Raw genomic sequence first — 6000 nt, 5'->3', positions numbered from 1 at the left:
TACTTTGTGGAGATTTGTGATATATATGATTATATGATATATATGTACAATGTCTGAAATACATCTTATGAAAATGTTTGTTTGATGATGAACAATAAAAAAATAAATTACAAAAAAAGAAATAAGAGCAAATGATGATCTTCATGTCTTGCTGTCGTGGATTCAGATTCATATATTAAACATAAGAATTTTCATTTCTTACTTTAGAAGTTATCTGAGTATTCTTCTGCATGAACTGAAGCAAGCACCACTCTTCCTTACTTCACATATAGAGAAATTTCTTTAGCCAAAGGGTGGAGAATTTGTGGAATTTGTTACCACAGGCAGCTGCGGAGTACAGGTGGTTGGGTATATTTATTTAAGGCAAAAATTGATAAGTTCTTCATTGGACAGGGCATCAAAGGTTACGGGGAGAAGGCCACGGAGTGGGGCTGAGGAGGGGAAAAAAAGGATGAGCCACGATTGAATGGCAGAACAGACTCAACCGGTCAAATGGCCTAATTCTGCTCCTCTCTCTTGCGATCCATATACTGCACTCTCTCTCTCTCTCTCTCTCTCTCTCTCTCTCTCTCTCTCTCTCTCTCTCTCTCTCTCTCTCTCTCTCTCTCTCTCTCTCTCTCTCTCTCCCCCCCCCCCCCCCTCCCTCTCCCCCCCCCCCCCCCCTCCCTCTCCCTTTCCCTCTCCCTTTCCCTCTCCCTCCCTCTAGAGGGCACCATCTAAGTCAAACGCTAATAATTTTAAACTGAATACATGCATCTGTATTCTGCAGAAATCACTGGCCTATCCTAAAACAGTGGATTGCGAGAGTTACTCTTTTACTGTCAATCCCAAAATGTTGGCTGTTGTCTCTGCTTAATCTTACTGTTAAAAAATTATTTCACATGTGCTAATTTTCATTTGCTGTGTCTCTGGTCATTGTGAAATTCCAGCTAATTGCTTTTGAGGTCTTTGGCAATCTTTCTTACCGTTTACAGGATTTCCCTGTTTTGCTTCAGGTGAGAAATATGGCCAAGCCCGGGTTCAAATCATTAACATAAATCAAAAGTGTAACACTGACAATACTGATACCGGGGAACACCAGTCCTTTAGGTAATCCTCCATCATTACTCCTTACTTTCTGCTGGCTGTACAAATCTGCGTACCTCGCCGCCACTGTTCCCTTAATCTCACATCCTTAAAATTTGTAATCTTTTGTAAATTCTTTCTTTTTATTGGTCTTATCGTCCGGCAATTTCATCTAATTTTAAATCAGAACCATTCATAAAATTCGACAATGGGTATCACTGGGCAACTCGATGCAAAGCGGCGCATATTCGGCGTTAACTTATAGTAGGAGAAGACCGTTGAAATATTATGATAAATGTTTTTACTGGAAGAAGTCAGGTTAATAGAACAAGGGCACCGTAAACGCCAAAAGCAAGAACTATTAAGGATTTTAGGGGGAAAACAGGTTTGGAGAGGCGCCCAATGACCTCAGTCGGTTGACATTTCAGACTCTTTGGTCTGCTTTCAATTTGCGAATTTGGTCGATTTGCGGGCGTGTCGCTGAAAGTTGGAGATCGCCCAGCTCTGAGTCGATCCCTCCATCGACTCAGCTCTGAGTCGGAGCTGCTCTGCAGGTAGTCCCAGATTCCAGTCCCACTTTCACCAAAACTTAGTCTCCACACAAAGAAATCATCCGTGCTGCAAGAAGCACCGCTGGGTGACAACCGGCTTCGCACTGAGATGCCCAGAAAGTGAAAACTGAAGAACGCTTCGACTCTCCCACTACGAGCTGAGGTAGGGGTCAGTTTTGGCAAACCGTAATCGCTTGGGCTCTGAATTACTTTGCTTCTCCTGGCGTTATTTGAGGGTAACTCGCTCGTAATGTATGAGTTTAGCAAAAAAAAATTAAAAATGGATTTATTAATAGTTCGTATTTTATTTCAGTGCAGATCGAATTGTTCAGGAACTGCTTAACTTTCCCATGAGAAATCTCCCTTAAGTATTTAGTGTGAGTGTTTAATTTTCCATTTAGCTTTAACTTCGCGTTGGGAGTTTTCTCTGCGAGGTTGAGCTGTCTGCTGTATTCTACTGTCACTAGGATTATTTTATACAAAATTACCACCTGATTTAATTCGTGTTATAAAGCCATGCATTTTTGTTGTTCAACGGCCCACGAAAGCATTACTTACTCCCGCCTGTTGGTTTGAATTAACCTGGTTTAATTCTATCGGATTGCTAGGCGTTGCGTGAAGGCTGGAAAACGGTGGCTTCGGTGTAAGGAGACGGGGACCCTCCGGCAGACCGCGGAAAAGGCGGGGAACAGACAGGACGAAAAACAGAGGGGGCGGGGGGAATAAATGAGGAGGGGGCTCTGGAGGAGGGAGACGTGCTGAGAAAGAATAGATATAATTTGTCTATCGCAGTACCGGAGAGGAGGGGGGTGGGAGCGAATGAGACGGAATGAACAAAGTCGAGTTTGGACTTGAACATTATGCGTTGCTGATAGACCCCTTAAGTAGCCTCGACATAGGAATAAAATTGCTCTGGGCTATTGCACTCTACGCCTGCATTTACATGAGACTTCCCACCAGTTTTTTCCAGGTGCATTCGCTCAGTTTTGTTTTTTTTTCTTATCTCGATACATTCCAGCCACACAATCTTCGAACTTCAACTATTTCCTTGCCGTGCACTCGTTGTCACCTGAATGATAAAAGGCAATTTCACATCTAATTTCCCGCAACCAATTAAAACAAACAAATCCATCTGGCTTCTTGTTCCGTAGTCTCGAGTTTTGTTTCCCCTTTCTTTGCGATGTGACATTTTCCGCGTGCATCATGCGAGAGTGATACCAGAATTCAGAATGAGAGCAACTCGGGATTAACCCGGATCCCAGTGAGTTAACAGGGTGGTTTTTTTTTTTGTTTTCTTATAAAGCAAGCACTGTGTGTAAGATTGAATGAAGCCTTTAAAGGGGGTGGTGGTGACGAGGTAGCTCCTTCAGTATGTCCATGAAGGTTCTCAGCCATCCAGCTCATTGTATAGCAAGCAGTATATCAAGTAAATCAAGGCAATTGGATTTGCTGTGGTGTCCAGAAGACGTTTTGCCGCTCATCCAAGAGGCTTCTTCAGTTCTGATCCGTGTTTATAATGTACCCACCTTGTCTTCTAGACAACACAGCAAGTCCAGTGGCCTTGATTTACTACTGCTTGACGCAGCTCCTTCAGGTTTGTAGGAGTTAGGAACCACTGAGGGAAGTGACTAGGTCGGTGGTGAAATTCCAGATGGCAACGGGAGCCCTCACGTTGACGCAGTCCCCGCCTTCGGGGGCCACAGATAGAGGTGCTATGGGCGATTCATGAACTAGAGCTCAATTTGTCGGGGTGGGGGTGGGGGAGAGAAAAAGAAAAGTCCACAGGTCAGAGAACAAAACGGTAAACTTGCGCAGGATTTCCTTACAGACTGAGGTCGGGAAATAGTAAAGGCACAATATACTGTTTTCCTCGGCGTTTCATGAACCGCAATTATTTGTGCTTATACCTTTTTCAGAGTGCAAGGCGAAGCTTTGTACTGAATCGTCGTTGAGGTTTTATCACTGAGAATCCATGGCGGACGGGACATCTCATCAATCCCGCAAACCTGGTTAATGACCTTCACACTGAGAGTGGAAGCTAATGGTGAAAATGAAAAGGGCGGGGTGGCGGGGTTTATGTACTTCTGCCAGGTTGAATAGGCGCCCCCGTGAAATAAATGTTGGATTATCAGTTTTAAGAAATAGATATATTTTAGGGCGGCAAAACTGGTGTGCCGCTTTTTATTCTAATGAATCACGTTGATCGAGCTTCCACGGGAATTGAAGGATTAGCGGAGAATAGTCTTGTCAGAGTACTGTGAAGAATGACTAGCGCGAACTAGTGCTGGTTCCGTACTGAATATGAAGCAGGGTTACAAGAATGTATATACACACACACACACACGTTTATGTTTTTAGAAAGAAGCAAGGAACTTGGATATCGGGGGTAGAAAGTTGGTGTCAGACGTGTTGGCCAACGAATGGTTCGATTATTTTTAATGATCTTATCTTGTCCTATGTTGGGGAACTGTAACTTCTCAAGGGGAAGAACTGGTAGTAGGATCGCAAAATACTTACTGACTCTCTTAAGGAGAGGGCTCTGAAACGGATTCTGGTACTTCAGTCGTTACTTATTCTGGCAGTAGCCGCCATTTCTGCTGTTGTTCGAACATAGATTAGCAGAACACGATACAGGCCCTTCGCTCCACCATGTTGTCCTGACCTGTAGTGGGCTCCATGCTCTTGCCACTCTGTATAGAAAAGAATCTTACATTCCTTCAATCACCTTAAAGTTATACCCACTCATTTTGGTTAATTTCCGCTCTGGGAAAAAGACACTGGCATCCAACTTTGTATATGTGGATAGAGATATAAAATATCTATATAATATACCTTACAACTATACACAATTGTATTTCTCCCCTCCACCACTACCACCAGATGGATAGAAGTTAATTGAACTGTTCCTGGGCTAAATTAGATTCATTGCTGAAGAGGAATTACTTGCAAACAAAAGTAACAGAACATGCTGGGAGTACTTTGATCATCCAACGCCCGTGAGGATAGAAAATAAGCTATATTTCCACGTACACGACCTGATTGGGGTATTTCCAACATTTTGTTCGTGTTTTAGTTTTAAAGCACCTGAGGCATTTTGGCTTTTCTTCTAAAATCCATATCTTAATACTTATTTATAGATAACGCATTCTACTGTACGTCCTCCAAATATCCCCTAACATTCTCTTTTCCTAGTCTTTAAGTAGGAGTTCGCCAACTGAAATTCACAGGTTTGTCTTAGTTCTCTCTGAGACAGTCCCTATTTACATTCTTTGGCAAGAAATACTGGCGATTCGCCGGACCCCTTAAGGTTCTTACTGCTTTCGGAGCGGTGATGTTTTTAATACGTGCAAAATAAGCTCAATCGACTCTATCACGGTAAGTAACAAGATAAAGAAAAACACTAATTACATTCCCAGACTAATAGAGGTGGAAATGTCGAATGTGCAAAGTGCATTGGGCCGCTCTTACAGCCGAGTTGATTTTCATTAAGTGGAGACAGATATTCAGCTTGGTGAATGAAAACGGCGTTGCGATGCTGTTCACGTGGGAGCCGTGCAGTCTTCCGATGTGGCCAGGTCTTGAGTATTGTGTTTACCTCGGGCAAAATACTAAACCCCCAAAGTTGTGTAAGCAGATGGCTCGTGATGGAGAACCAGTTGAAGAATCTTCTACCACCAACCCCCCAATTAAGTAAATGGGGGCACGTTACAACAGTATAAAAACATTTCAATTGGAATAGGGAGGTATGTTTGCAATCCCCAAAACCACAAGCGCAGAATATGTGGATGGTGATAATTTCCCAATGCATTAGGTAATGAATAATTCTAGCGCTGGATGGTATTTGCAAGGGGATCTTGGTTTTCTCTCTCTTGGTGAGTCCGGTGGATCGAATGAAGACAGCAATGCAAGTTGGAGTGTGAAAGGGGTGTGATTTGGCTATACGGAGACTCTAGGGAAGTGGACGGTGTGCATTTTGGCGTATTTGCAATAAAATATGACCACGAAGGAAAAGGCCACGAAATAATTGATACGATGGAAAAAGAATACATTTTTTTTTAACACGGGGAATCAAAATGGAATGTTTAGAAGGATCGAAACAATACTAGTTGATTTTCATGTAGGTGCATACGCCAGTATTCTGAAAACTTCCCTTCCTAATATTTTCAAGTCATTTAAGAACCAATTGATATGCAAAAAAAAAGTTGCACCTACCAAGCCTGTAAATAGAGTGAAATATGCAGGATACAATATGTTTTACTGTAAACGGTCGGTGTGGAAAGGGTCTAGGCTGCACTGATAGGAACCCGAAGCCCATCCTGTCATTTTATTCTACATGTTAACATGTTACCTGGATCTGGCCCACTCAGCCTTGGGAATCCCATCC

At 42.8% G+C, this 6000-nt stretch overlaps 1 protein-coding gene across 1 annotated transcript in view; it reads left to right on the top strand.

Annotated features, from left to right (window-relative positions):
* The first annotated feature begins 1556 nt into the window (after positions 1-1556).
* The window catches only part of LOC140728284 (collagen alpha-3(VI) chain-like), a 188464-nt gene continuing 184020 nt past the window's right edge, over positions 1557-6000 (top strand). The window contains exon 1 of the mRNA XM_073046784.1: positions 1557-1779. The gene's annotated coding sequence lies outside the window, so the exon portion shown is untranslated. The remainder of the gene's footprint in view (positions 1780-6000) is intronic.

This window comes from Hemitrygon akajei, chromosome 5, assembly GCF_048418815.1.
Source record: "Hemitrygon akajei chromosome 5, sHemAka1.3, whole genome shotgun sequence".
In the NCBI taxonomy this organism is placed as follows: domain Eukaryota; kingdom Metazoa; phylum Chordata; class Chondrichthyes; order Myliobatiformes; family Dasyatidae; genus Hemitrygon; species Hemitrygon akajei.
This window is presented reverse-complemented; position numbering and strand designations above follow the sequence as displayed.